At 44.3% G+C, this 15,295-nt stretch overlaps 1 long non-coding RNA gene across 2 annotated transcripts; it reads left to right on the top strand.

The window, feature by feature from the left end:
* The first annotated feature begins 4,510 nt into the window (after nucleotides 1-4,510).
* Nucleotides 4,511-14,975, top strand: LOC137307001 (uncharacterized). 2 transcript variants are annotated; one of them, XR_010958982.1, is made up of 3 exons: nucleotides 4,511-4,629; nucleotides 13,781-13,834; nucleotides 14,824-14,975. It is a non-coding gene; the product is annotated as an uncharacterized lncRNA (long non-coding RNA). The 2 variants fall into 2 exon arrangements; XR_010958981.1 differs by lacking the exon at nucleotides 4,511-4,629 and adding an exon at nucleotides 5,328-5,453.
* Nucleotides 14,976-15,295: the final 320 nt, after the last annotated feature.

Here is a 15,295-nt window from a genome sequence, read left to right as displayed (position 1 = left end):
CTGTAGAGCTGGATATTGGACCTCAAACCTGTAGAGTTGGATATTGTACCTCAAACCTGTCGAGCTGGATATTGTACCTCAAACCTGTAGAGCTGGATATTGTACCCCAAACCTATAGAGCTGGATATTGTACCTCAAACCTGTAGAGCTGGATATTGTCCCTCAAACCTGTAGAGCTGGATATTGTACCTCAAACCCGTAGAGCTGGATATTGTACCTCAAACCTGTCGATCTGGATATTGTACCTCAAACCTGTAGAGCTGGATATTGTACCCCAAACCTATAGAGCTGGATATTGTATCTCAAACCTGTAGAGCTGGATATTGTCCCTCAAACCTGTAGAGCTGGATATTGTACCTCAAACCCGTAGAGCTGGATATTGTGCCTCAAACCAGTCGAGCTGGATATTGTACCTCAAACCTGTAGAGCTGGATAATATACCCCAAACCTGTAGAGCTGGATATTGTCCCTCAAAGCTGTGGAGCTGGATCTTGTCCCTCAAACCCGTAGAGCTGGATATTGTACCTCAAACCTGTAGAGCTGGATAATTTACCCCAAACCTGTAGAGCTGGATACTGTACCCCAAACCTGTCGAGCTTGATATTCTGGGATAAGAACATAAGAAGAACATAATTATAATATATAATTATAATAGTTATGATACATATTTTTTTATGTAAGGCACAGATTTCAGGTAATTGGCAAAAGAACCAGAGGGGAGATGAGGAGAAATATTTTTACGCAGCGAGTTGCTTTGAACTGGAATGCACTGCCTGAAAGGGTGGTGGAAGTCGGTCTCCCACACTGAAAAATTTCCAACTATAGCATTCCCTCTTTGTTTTCACAGTCACGTGCACCTCTTCAGGAAGAGCTAAATTATTCCTTTGCCCCCTCAAAGGGATGAGTATGAAACCATGAGGGAATCAACCAGTTACTATTTCGAAAAATTTTACATTTTTTAAAACCAATGATTTATTTCATACAATGGGAATCCTTGCTACTAATTATGTACCTATTTAATATTATTTCTTGAATATATCCAGCTATACTGAATAGTTTATCCCTGGGTTGATAAATGGGTTACATTGGGAGTTTATCAACATGACACCCTGCTGGCTCAGTTGGTATGACCTGGAATTTCCTCAGAGCTGCTGCTGTTCTGCCACCGTAACTTCATCGGAAGTGCGATGGAAACTCCGCTTACGCGTGTAAACAGGGTTTCCACTGTATTTCTAGTAAAGTTACGGTTGCAGAGCAACAGCAGCTCTGAGGAAATTCCTGGCCTCAGTGTCAGTTAAAAACTTGAGATTGATAGATTTTTGTTCGGCAAGGGTATTAAGGAATATGGAACCAAGGCAGGGAAACGGAGTTAAGATATAGATTAGCCATGATCTAATTGAATGGTGGAACAGGCTCGAGGGGCTGAATGGCCTCTTCTTGTTCCTACGGCAGCCTGGTCTGTTAGAGTCTTACAGATCAGGAAGGTCTCAGATCCACAGTCTGTGCTAAATTCGCAGATTCTGGGTGCAGCAGCAGCAAGGGTGTTACATGTGACCTCAGTCAGGGAAAAAAAAAATCAGCTCGGGTTCCCACTCCCGATTGTCATCCAGGGACCCCTGCTGGAAAACATAGGTGAACAGGATGTCTCATGACATAGAACTGGGGCTGACTGTGACAGTCTGCTTATTGTCTATGCACATACATGAAGACTGAATGTTGCCCTGGTTACCCCAGTATGAGTCACCCACCTTCATGAGAAAAAAAAATAAAGAAAACTGGAGCCCAAAAAAATGTTGAAGAAAAAAAACCCATGAAAATAATTTAATGAACAGCTTAGATTGACTGAATTGCAAAAGCTTTCTCTAGTTATAGGGCATGCAGAATACCACATTGCCTGTGGACCGAGTGTATGTCTTTCCAATGGAGATTCTGATAAATTCACTTTTGCTCATGATCAGCCTGAATTTGACTTATCTGGACAATGAGAAGATGAACAGAGACTTTTCTCCCAAAGTCCTCCTGTCTGCCAGTAGATTGGAGGAATACCCCAACCTCCATTTTGTCTCTATCTTTTCTACTGTGTAAAAATGACTTGGTGAACAAGCACTTCGCATTTAAGTAAAGCTTATCCAAAAGGCTGAGACTTTAAGCACTCCCTGGAGGGTGAAGTTTGAATATTTAAAGTCACAAAGAACCTTATCACTTCAAATTATTCGAAGTTCAAATACATTTTGCATTTTCAATTCGAGGAGATTTCAAGAGAATTACACTGATTTAAGAATGACTGAGACATTAACAGGATTACAATGTGAATTAGATGTTGCAATTTCATGTCGTCCTGCAGTATATTTGGTACAAATTACCATATTTACCAGAGTACAAGTTCACCACAGGTTACCAGATAGTACAAAACTTTTACAAATATTTTTGCCAATTGCTATGTACCAGGTGTTCAGAGAGGATATGTTGCAGATGCAGAACACCAAGAGATGGTGTATGGAAAATAAATCATGAGAACAATGGCAGATCAAATTTAATGCAAAGTTTTGCACAGAGGAAGGAAAAATGGGCAACACACATAGTTCATGAATGGTATTGAAATAGTTAAGGATGAAGTTGAAAGAAACCCAGGAGTCTAAAGTAGACTTGACACTCAACATGTCCAATCAACAAAGCCAATAGAAACTGAACTACATGGCCAAAACAGTAGAATACAAGTCAGAGGAAGTTGTGATCAAACTGTGCAGGGCTCTGGTCAGATCCCACCTTGAGTACTGTGTCCATTTATGGTCACTGAAAGGAGGCATTCAAGAACTGGAGGCAGTGCAGAGAAGAACCACAAGGATGATCCTTGGAGCATCAGCGGGTCTTAATAATGCGGAAAGGCTGGAAAGATTTCAACCACGAAAGAAGGCATCTGAGAGGTGATCTTATAGGAGTATAAAAGATAATTATGGGAATGGAAAAGGTCAATCAAGAATATTACCTTAAGTTAAACTATGAGAGTAAAACAAGGCTACACAAGTTCAAACTAGTGAAAAGTAATTTAGGAGTAGTATCAGGAATTTCTTCACACAAAGTGATCAACACTTGGAATGGACTTCCAGATAGAGTATGGAGGCGAAAACTTTGGAATCATTTAAGGAACAATAAAATGCAGTAATGAGGGAACATAAAGTCTTTCTGTATGGATGAAAGATCAGCCAAATGGGGAGGGAGAATCCACTCCTGATCTCAATAACCTCACCGAATGTGTGCTTGCAGTATTTAAACTTCCTTCAATTGTGACTTTTAGTGCATGGAGAATATAAGGGAACTTTTTGCAGAAAATTGCAGATTGGCTTCATTTGGTCAGGTCGGGCCCCCCCCCACCCCAACTCCCACTGATTGATTTAATCGCTGTTTCAATCATTTATACTACACAGCATGGTTTAGTTCAATGTGGAAAATTCAAACTCACAGCAATTATATTAATTGTAGAACTACCTCACACTGCTATAAGCAGAAACATGACTACAGGCTATCCAATAATATATTTTTTTAAAGTAAATTAAATGAAAAAATAATGAAGGTTGTGTTTGAGTTGCCCTGTACTTCAGAAAATACAATTGGTTTTCTTAGACCAGCAATAGCACAAGACTGAGTGAAGGAGGTACTTACACAAATACCACCTGCTAAAAAGCGGCTTTGTGTTTTGACTAATGCAAATTTCCACGGAGAAACAAAAATATAACAGAATGTTGAAATCCTGCTAGTGATGGCCACAGTGCTTTGAATTCTTATCCCATCCCCTGCAATAGTCCCAATTAATAGCACTAGCACTTTTAAGATGGGTCCAACCAGGGCTGGAAACCTTCATTTACCAACTAGCCTGGGCGCAAGTTACTTTTCCAGCTTTGGCCAGGAGCTGAAAACAAAGGAACTCACCAGCTTGTTAGCAAAATCAGCGTCTTTTATCCCTCCACCTCTGACTGTTTCACAGTTTCTTGACCTGCTTTCCTGTTACGCCTTATTGTTTGCAGGCCCATTACAGCTCTTCTCTATCTCACACAGCAGCCCCTCATATTTACAAAGGAGGGCTGTGGTTTTTTTCCACCCTCATTTTCTCTTTGCTTACACTCTTCTCCCCTGAAGGTGCCAACTCAATTGATAAGTTTGGACTTTAACCAGAAAAACTTAATTCTAAAAATAAAATGTGCCTTTGAAACATCATCCATGCACGAAGTTCCTTGCACAGCAAGTTCCTGATTTCAGATGTGTCATCGGGGCAAGCGAGGCAGGGCATTTCCTCACAGGAAAGGAAACCGGCAGAGTCACCCCTACCAATGTCACAGGTCTCTTACTAGCTGATTCAAGAACAATGTTGGCAGAGGCATAGGAGCAATTTACTTGCCCTCCACACAGTCAAGGAATAGTTCAAAGGATGCAAATAGGAACCAGGAGGGCCCCAGGTTTGCTGCCTGCTCTCTGCAGAGTTAGTTGATTTCAGCTGGGGTGGTAGTGGGGCAGCTAATATTGGCTTGTCTAACCCCTGACTAGGGTGGGGGGGTAGGGGAATCAGTCCGAGCTCCTGCTTCTGGTCACAATCCAAAGACTGCTGCTTGACAGTGCACACGTGCTGATTATCAGGTAAGAACAGGCCTGTGTGTGATGCCTCCACGATGGAATAGCCAGCAGATACGCACTGGAACTGTATCCAGCAGGAGAGTAAAAAAATACAGACAACTGGGGAAGAAACCAATACAATGATCCACTTTTATATATATATGTATAAGGAACTGTTCTATAGGATAAATGGCTGCAGTAGACCTGCAAATGGTATAGCACAACATTCACGTTGCTGTCAGAAAGGTTGGGATAAGAACTCAAAATGCAATAACCCCTCCACAGTGCAAGGATCAGTAAGCTATGTAGAATAGTCAGCAGCACGTAGGCATATAGGTAGGCTGTGATAGGGGTAAGGGTTAAATTGGATTAAATCACACTCTGGACATACAAAGATGCAAGACCAAGGAGCTAAGTGAAGGGTGGCTCGAGAGTGGAGCGTTACTTGCTGGACAGGCGCCTAAGTGTGTGGTAAGTGTGTGTGAATGAAGAATAGGCCTCAGTGTAATAAATATCTAGAGAGATAAGGGAGCAAAAATTTTGAAGGCCAACCTTAGTTGATCATGCGTGTGGAATGTCCGGAGTACAGTAAACAGATAATATCATTAATGAGCATGTGCAGGGGTGGGGGGTGGGGTAGTGGTCTGCGTGACCACTAACGTGCTTACGTATTAACACTCCGTACTTACGCACTAACTGCACATATTAGGAAGTCCCTTACATACTAACACGATGCTCACCGTAACCATATAAAGGTACAGCGCACTAAGCAACTCGAAGTAGTTTTGATGAGACTACCGTGAGCGGTCAGAGAGCGCAGTTCACAAGGCCCGATCAGTTCATTGCTTGTGAGTAGTAGTGACATCAAGCTCATAAAAACTGTGATGTGCTGGATTTGTATTAGTGTGTTTATAAATAAAGATTATTAATCAGACTCTCTCTAACTCTTGAGTCCACGTGCCTGTATCAAAGTGAAGGATCAGAAATATCCTGATCCTAGCACCCAGTGAGTGTTGGCAGGCTACTGGACCATTGGGGGTGTAATTGCTGACCCAGATCCTACCTTCACCCAACATCTCGCACGTACACTTTTCAGCAGCGGTCATTGCAAAATGACCAGGAGCAGAAATCCTGGCTGTTCTTTCACATCCTTCGCAATTTATTATTTTAACAATTGCTGCTACTGTTTAAAAAAATACTACCCACACTCTAGGTTCCACAGATACAATATGCCCCATCTCTTTCTCATAGCTAAAGTTCACAATTTCAAAATGGAATATAGTCAGTGAAGATCTCAGAATAACTGCAATATCACTAAATGCCAGTCAGTGGTGCTGCTGAACTTGATGTCTCTGTTCTCAGAAACCTGCCCCGCCTCATTCTAAATCTAAAAAATCTTGTATTCTCATCTGTGTGCACCTTAAATTTCATAATTAATTCAGTGAAACATGAAAAATATGGGCAAGCAAAATACAGAATCCCCCAGATATACTTAAAGGCCTCAGGCTACCCTGATGGGGAGAAGCAGTATAACTATGGCAACAGGTTAGAGCAGCAGGGGAGACTGGATAGTTCAATGGATTGGAAGCCTCAGCCACTGTCACAGTTGTGATGAGCTAATTCAGCACAGACCAGGAATGAAACCTTTGATCTTCTGACTGATATGGCTCAATATCGCACTATACTGGATTTTACCAACTAGGGGGAGGGGGTGGAGGTGCACTAAGGGGGGACATCATTTGACAATGTGAAGTTGAATGAATTGGAGAAAACTAACTTCAAAGCTGCAACTAAAACACTGCAGATAGCGTGAAAACTCATTTCTTAAAACACTCATAATTACGTATGCAGGAGATCCAAATATAGCTAGAACTCTGGCTCGTGAGGAACTGCACACGCTGTTCAGTTTACCAGTTGGTCTACTTTGCTATTTTTGGTATCCGACACACAAATATTTACTTATTTATGTACTGGGTGATTTGGAATGGAAGCAGCCTGTACCTAACAGACCATCAGAAGGATAAAGCTGCAAGATTAGATTTCAATAAAGGCAACACTGGTAGATCATTCAGTATTTTCAATGTGAAAGAGGAACTTGCTGTGCGTGGATGTGCGCAGGAAGGTGAATAGGGTCGTTTTCGTATCCGGCTTTTCAGTTATTTCACTGCCAAGTATTTTGTTGTGAAATAAAGCTCCCCTATCTAATAGCAGAAGGCTTCCTTTAAACTACCACCCCACAGGGATGCTAATCTCCGCTGATTCAATGGAGCTACTCACCGTCAGGCGAGTGACACTTGGGAGACTTCCTGACCCATAATGTCAGGTTTCCATGAGGCTCCAAGAGGGAGTTAAAAGAAAGGTCTCCCCGATCAGTCTTGGCTCAGTTGGTAGTGCTCTCGCCTCTGAGTCAAGAAAGTTGTGGGTTCAAGTTCTGCTCGAGAGACTTGAGCACAAAATCCAGGCTGATACTCCAATGCAGTACTGCAATGTTGGAGGAGCTGTCTTTCAGATGAGACGTTAAACCGTCTGCCCTCTCAGGTGGACATAAAAGATCCCATGGCACTGTTTTGAAGAATAGCTGGGGAGTTCTCCCTAGTGTCCGAGGCAATATCTATCCCTTAACCAACACCACTAAAAAAAGATTATCTGGTCATTATCACATTGCTATTTGTGGGACCTTGCTGTGTGCAAATTGGCTACTGTGTTTCCTACATCACAACACTGACCACACTTCAAAAGTACTTAATTGATTGTAAAGTGCTTTGGGATGTTGTGAAAGGTGCTATATAAATGCAAGTCTTTCTTTCTATCATTGAGTTCTGAGCGACTCAGAATAAAACAAATTGAAATGGGGAGTGAAGTTTAGACGAACTCTCCAGCTCCGAATAAATGTTATTTTTTTTATTCATTCATGGGATGTGGGCGTCACTGGCGAGGCCAGCATTTATTGCCCATCCCTAATTGCCCTTGAGAAGGTGGTGGTGAGCCGCCTTCTTGAACCGCTGCAGTCCGTGCGGTGAAGGTTCTCCCACAGTGCTGTTAGGAAGGGAGTTCCAGGATTTTGACCCAGCGATGATGAAGGAACGGCGATATATTTCCAAGTCGGGATGGTGTGTGACTTGGAGGGGAACGTGCAGGTGGTGGTGTTCCCATGTGCCTGCTGCTCTTGTCCTTCTAGGTGGCAGAGGTCGCAGGTTTGGGAGGTGCTGTCGAAGAAGCCTTGGCGAGTTGCTGCAGTGCATCCTGTGGATGGTACACACTGCAGACACAGTACACCGGTGGTGAAGGGAGTGAATGTTTAGGGTGCTGGATGGGGTGCCAATCAAGCGGGCTGCTTTGTCCTGGATGGTGTCGAGCTTCTGGAGTGTTGTTGGAGCTGCACTCATCCAAGCAAGTGGAGAGTATTCCATCACACTCCTGACTTGTGCCTTGTCGATGGTGGAAAGGCTTTGGGGAGTCAGGAGGTGAGTCACCCGCTGCAGAATACCCAGCCTCTGACCTGCTCTTGTAGCCACAGTATTTATGTGGCTGGTCCAGTTAAGTTTCTGGTCAATGGTGACCCCCAGGATGTTGATGGTGGGGGATTTGGCGATGGTAATGCTGTTGAATGTCAAGGGGAAGTGGTTAGACTCTCTCTTATTGGAGATGGTCATTGCCTGGCACTTGTCTGGCGCGAATGTTACTTGCCACTTATGAGCCCGAGCCTGGATGTTGTCCAGGTCTTGCTGCATGCGGGCTCGGACTGCTTCATTATTTGATGGGTTGCGAATGGAACTGAATACTGTGCAATCATCAGCGAACATCCCCATTTCTGACCTTATGATGGAGGGAAGGTCATTGATGAAGCAGCTGAAGATGGTTGGGCCTCGGACACTGCCCTGAGGAACTCCTGCAGTAATGCCCTGGGGCTGAGATGATTGGCCTCCAACAACCACTACCACCTTCCTTTGTGCTAGGTATGACTCCAGCCACTGGAGAGTTTTCCCCCTGATTCTCATTGACTTCAATTTTACTAGGGCTCCTTGGTGCCACACTCGGTCAAATGCTGCCTTGATGTCAAGGACAGTCACTCTCACCTCACCTCTGGAATTCAGCTCTTTTGTCCATGTTTGGACCAAGGCTGTAATGAGGTCTGGAGCCGAGTGGTCCTGGCGGAACCCAAACTGAGCATCGGTGAGCAGGTTATTGGTGAGTCAGTGCCACTTGATAGCACTGTTGACGACACCTTCCATCACTTTGCTGATGATTGAGAGTAGACTGATGGGGCGGTAATTGGCCGGATTGGATTTGTCCTGCTTTTTGTGGATAGGACATACCTGGGCAATTTTCCACATTGTCGGGTAGATGCCAGTGTTGTAGCTGTACTGGAACAGCTTGGCTAGAGGCGCAGCTAGTTCTGGAGCACAAGTCTTCAGCACTACAGCTGGGATGTTGTCGGGGTCGATATCCTTTGTTGTATCCAGTGCACTCAGCCGTTGATATCACGTGGAGTGAATCGAATTGGCTGAAGACTGGCTTCTGTGATGGTGGGGATATCGGGAGGAGGCCGAGATGGATCATCCACTCGACACTTCTGGCTGAAGATGGTTGCAAACGCTTCAGCCTTGTCTTTTGCACTCACGTGCTGGACTCCACCATCATTGAGGATGGGGATGTTTGCAGAGCCTCCTCCTCCCGTTAGTTGTTTAATTGTCCACCACCATTCGCGACTGGATGTGGCAGGACTGCAGTGCTTTGATCTGATCCGTTGGTTGTGGAATCGCTTAGCTCTGTCTATGGCATGTTGCTTCCGCTGTGTAGCTTCACCAGGTTGGCACCTCATTTTTAGGTACGCCTGGTGCTGCTCCTGGCATGCTCTTCTACACTCCTCATTGAACCAGGGTTGTTCCCCTGGCTTGTTGGTAATGGTAGAGTGAGGAATATGCCAGGCCATGAGGTTACAGATTGTGCTGGAATACAATTCTGCTGCTGCTGATGGCCCACAGCGCCTCATGGATGCCCAGTTTTGAGCTGCTAGATCTGTTCTGAATCTATCCCATTTAGCACGGTGGTAGTGCCACACAACACTTTGGATGGTGTTCTCAGTGCGAAGATGGGACTTCGTCTCCACGAGGACTGTGCGGTGGTCACTCCTATCAATACTTTCATGGACAGATGCATTTGCGACAGGTAGATTGGTGAGGACGAGGTCAAGTAAGTTTTTCCCTCATGTTGGTTCGCTCACCACCTACTGCAGGACTCGGCCAGCTCGGTCAGTAGTGGTGCTACCGAGCCACTCTTGTTGATGGACATTGAAGTCCCCCACCCAGAGTACATTTTGTACCCTTGCTACCCTCAGTGCTTCCTCCAAGTGGTGCTCAACATGGAGGAGGACTGATTCATCAGCTGAGGGAGGACGGTAGGTGGTAATCAGCAGGAGGTTTCCTTGCCCATGTTTGACGTGATGCCATGAGATTTCATGGGGTGCAGAGTCAATGTTGAGGACTCCCAGGGCCACTCCCTCCTGACTGTATATCACTGTACCGCCACCTCTGGTGGGTCTGTCCTGCCGGTGGGACAGGACATACCCAGGGATGGAGATGGAAGAGTCTGGGACGTTGGCTGAAAGGTATGATTCTGTGAGTATGGCTATGTCAGGCTGTTGCTTGACTAGTCTGTGGGACAGCTCTCCCAATTTTGGCACAAGTCCCCAGATGTTAGTGAGGAGGACTTTGCAGGGTCGACTGGGCTTGGTTTGCCGTTGTTGTGTCCGGTGCCTAGTGGTCCGATGCCGGGTGGTCCGTCCGGTTTTATTCTTATTATGACTTTTTTTAGCGAGATTTTACAACTGAGTGGCTTGCTAGGCCATTTCAGAGGGCAATTAAGAATCAACCACATTGCTATGGGTCTGGAGTCACATATTGGCCAGACCGGGTAAGGACGGTAGGTTTCCTTCCCTGAATGAAATTACTTCTTTTTGTAAGAGTACAAGGCTGGTCATGGGTAGGGAAATACAGATTCACAATTGTTATGTCCAATGCTTCGTATGTGGGAAGGGGAAAGAGAGACTTTCTCTCTATCTCTCCTAAAGGTGCCAGCTTCTTGGAGGGGTGTGGTTCCATGGGCATCAGCAGCATTCCAGTGCCTCATCCAAGTTGACATTCATCATGTGGTAGCCTCGGCAGTGAGTGTCAACAGCCTATCTGATTCCGGGAGGCATCACAGCAGAGCCCAATCTTGTCTTCTTCCAACATCCACATTCCACCAGGAGTCAATGGATTGTGATGAGAAATGATGATATTTCCCCTCTGTAGCCCAAGAGCATTAAGGCCAATTGTAACATCCCTATTGCCACCCAGGCTGAGATTAGCGAGCTCAGCACAAACCAGGGATTGAACCTGGGACCTTCTTGGTCTCTATAGTTCAGTACCACACCCAGGCAGTGCATTTACCCACTAAACCATCCATGGAGTTCTACCCTTTTAAAAAAAACCTAAGTGTGGTTCCATGCTCATTTGGACCAAACTAGTGCTGGTTATAATATGCATCTGGACAAATAATGACATTGCGATGGAACAGCAAGCAAAAGGGTTTCTGCTTCAAATTTACATCAAGATCATATAAACTTACCACCAATGTAAGCAGATGTTTCCCCATCAACAGTCATTATCCAGGTTTCATACATGTAGGAGATTGTCCTACATTTACCTTAATACTGCAGCATGTATGCTTCACGGCTACAGCAAGAATCAGCTTGGCTCAGTTGGTAGCACTCTTACCTCTGAATAGAAAATTATGGGTACAAATTCCATGCCAGGACTTCAGCACATAGTCTCGTCATGTCCCTGCAATACTGAGGGAGTGCTGCATTGTTGGCAGTGCGGTCTTTCAGATGAAATGTTAAATTAAGGCCCTGTCTACTGGTTTTGGATGGGTGGAAAAGATCCCATGAGGAGTTCTTTGAAGAAGAGCATAGAGTTGGCATGGCCAGATCTCAAACTACACATACTAACTAGTCACTCAACTAATTTTCTGTTTGTGGGACCTTGCTGTACTCGTGTGTTTGGTTAAGGTACTAGTTAAATACATTCTGATTATGAGTAAAGGAGATGTGTTAAAGACTGGAGTTCCATGGGCAAAGAGGTTAGAGCACAAATTACATTTAAAATAAGGCAGATGATAAATATAGAGGGTATAATACAGAAGAAAACTATGAAAAATATATAAAAGGTATAGACAGTAACTAAAATGGGAGATGAGGAAGGCTAACACGGAGTATGAAAGACTGACAGTCAATATAAAAAGTAGCAAGGGGTTTTATAGACACACAAGTAAAAGGATAGTTGAAGAAGGGATGGCACCACTTGGAGGTGAAAGAGGCCATGTTGTCATACAGTACTTGACAGTCAGTGAGTGACAGAAATGCTTAATAAGTTTTTTGCCTCATTTTTTAAGAGGAAAGTTAAGATGGCACTATAGGGATACTTGAGGAAAATGTGGACGAGCCACTACCAGAGAAAAATATGCAAAAGGAAATTATGGGACTGAAAGTAGATAAGTCACCAAGCTCACATGAGATGCATACCATAATACTGGAGGAGGGGATAGCAAAAGCGTGCACCATCATTTTCCAAAAAGCTTTTGGAAATAGGAATTATGCCAAAAGACTGGAGGGTAGCAGATGTTACACCCTTGTTCAAGAAAGGGTAAAGGGATAAGCCAGAAAATTATAGACCAGTTAGTCTTATGTCAGTTGTGGGTAAATTGCTAAGGATTTGTAAATTGCAAGTCATGCTTGACTTATTTAATTGAATGATTTGAGTAAATTACAGGAGTGTATAAATGTGATGGGTGTTGTCTATGTAGATTTTCAGAAGGCATTTGATAAGGTGCTATACAAGAGACTTCTCAAAATTAAGGCACAAACTATTAAAGGAAATTTAGCCACATGGATAGAGAGATGGCTAAAAGACAGAAAGCAGAGAGTAGGGATCAATGGATGTTTTACTGATTAGCAGGATGTAGGTAGTAGTGTGTGCTGTGACTGCTTTTGTTTTCTATTTGTATAAATGATTTGGACATAAATTCAAGAGGAATGAAATCAAATTTTGCTGATGAAATCAAATTGAGGGGCATGACAAACTGTTGAGGAAAAATGTCAGAGATTACAGGAGGGCAGAGACAAGTTTTCAGAGAGGAGATAGGTGGTACATACAGGTCACTGCAGAAAAATGTGAATTCCTCCATTTTGGGAAAAAGTACATTGCAAGGAACATTACCCTAAACAACATGACTCTTAAAGAGTTCTAGGGGTGCAGATACAAGATCTTTTAAGATGGGAGTGCAGGAGGAAAAGGCCATAAAATGGCAATTGGATTCTGGATTTCATATATGGGGCCATTGAACACAAAAGCAAGGAACTGATATTAAATTTGTACAAAATATTGGTTAGGCATAATTGGAGTACTGCATGTAGTTCTAGGCACCCTGTTATAGGAAGGATATTACAGCCATGGAACAGGCACAGCAAAGATTTACTCGACTGATACCACGAATAACAGACTGTAATCATGAAGTCTCAAAAATTGAGACTTTTTCAATGCAACTGAGAAAGTTAAGGGGGAGGAATCCAATAGAGGTTTTAAAAATTATGAAATATTTCGAGAGGGTAAATGAAAGATTGTTTCCACTGGTTGGCAAATCGGTAACAGATGGAGGATTATCACAAGAGCAATGAAGGGGGAAGTTGGAAGGAATTTTTTTCCCACACAGATTATTAAAACATGGAATGTTTTACCAAAAGTTGCTACTGAGGCACAGACTTTAACATCATTTAAAATGGCACTGTATAAGTATTTGAAAAATATAAAAGGGTACATGAAAAGGCAGGAAAATGGGATTAAGAGTAGATGGGCGCTAAATTGGGCCGTGGAACGCCTGTTGCTTCAGCGCTACACGGCCTCTCCGACATCCAAGATGGCGTCTTGGATGCGCACGCACGTTTCCTGCGTGACATGCGCCAGACGCCATCTTGGTATAGGAGTTTGGCAGGCGCAGGTAACGAATGCTGGAATCATGTAAAGTAGGGAGAAAATGGCTTCAATCAGTGAGCAACGCTGATTTAAAGTGATAGACACCATTTTGGGACTTAACACTCAACTCAACTTAACCCCGACCATCTGAACGTGTCTTACAGTGCCTGGAGAACCCCCCACCAGCGCTATTTAAAGGGACCATGCAGGATTTACAGGTTAGTGGCTGGATTATTGCCTCTGGCACATTTGTAACTGTTTTTGGAGGTCTCCTAGACTTGAATATTAGGACATGGGGACATAGCCTAACATTTAGAGCCAGGACGTGCAGGAGTGAAGTTAGGAAATGCTTCCACACGCAAAGGGTGGGAGACGTTTGGAACGCTCTTCTACAGACGGCAGTTAATGCTAGCTCACTTGTGAATTCTAAATCTGAGATTGATAGATTTCTGTGAACCAAGGGTATTAAGGGATATGGGGCTAAGATATGGAGGTAGGTCACAGGTCCACCATGATCTCATTGAATGGTGGAACAGGCTCGAGGGGCTAAATGCCAAGGCCACTTGTTGCCTCTTCATACTCGCCACCTTCTCCTGCAAGAAAGCGGGACGTGTGGCTGGGTGATGTGCCTGTCATGGTTGAATAGCTGCCAGTGTGTGTGGCCTGTGAGTTGTGGGCGGGCGGCTTGCAACAGTGGTAATGTGTAAGGGTGAGAGGAAGCATCTGATTGGAAGAGTTGAGTACTGATGGAAAGAGTTTGTTGGTATGTGGGTGATGGGGGTGTAGTGCGTGGTGCAGTTGGTAGGAGACGCCACTTGACAGTTGACCTCACTCACCTTGACATGTCAAAGCATTGAACTTCTTCCTGCACTGCATCCATGTTCATGATGCTGTGCGCCTGGCATTGACTTTGTTCCCCGCTGCCTCCCACTCTCTTTTGAGTATATGTCTGGAGGGCCTCCTTCTGTCCTCCTCCTGCACCCAAGGCCTCTAGTGCATCAGTAGAGAACCTTGGTGCATGCACTCTCGCAGACCTGGTACCAACTCAGATCGGCAGATTGGTGAGGTTTGGTGTGCAGATTGGAGGATGTGGGATTTAGTAGTGCGCAACCTTTATTCAATGTTTTAACATAACTCATCAGTGTGTAAACATAGGGATGGGATCTGCATCTGTTTTTTACGTGTTCGATGTCTAATCTCTGTTCAGACTCTATGCAGACAGCAGACTGTTATTTTCCAACCAGCTACCTTTAAGAGATCTCTAAGAAACATCCTCCCTTTAAGAGATTGCGTTCCCTCTGGTGGTGGAAAGTGCGAATTGCATTGATTCCATGTGCAAGACCTGGAATGGAACACTGATTGCAGGTAAATGCTCCTTTGGGTCCAAACTTGCGTCCTACTTGCGCACGGTCCGTTGGGCACGGGGTGGTAGCACATCGTGCTGACACCGCCCAAAACAGACCCTTATCGAATTTTCCCCCCGATATTTCTCGTTAAACAGCCAGCACCAGCGCAAACATGATGGGCTGAATGGCCTCCTTCTGTACTGTAGTTTCTATCCTTCTGCCTCCTGACATAAATCTGGGAGCCAGTTCTACTTTACACAGGCCAGTATAAACACGGAACCAAGCGAACCTGGCCCCACAGGGACACAATCAAGTGCCTCCCATTAAAGTTGT

The sequence above is a fragment of the Heptranchias perlo genome, chromosome X (genome assembly GCF_035084215.1).
Source record: "Heptranchias perlo isolate sHepPer1 chromosome X, sHepPer1.hap1, whole genome shotgun sequence".
NCBI lineage: Eukaryota > Metazoa > Chordata > Chondrichthyes > Hexanchiformes > Hexanchidae > Heptranchias > Heptranchias perlo.
The sequence above is the reverse complement of the archived record's forward strand: the minus strand, read 5'-3'. Positions and strand labels throughout refer to the sequence as shown.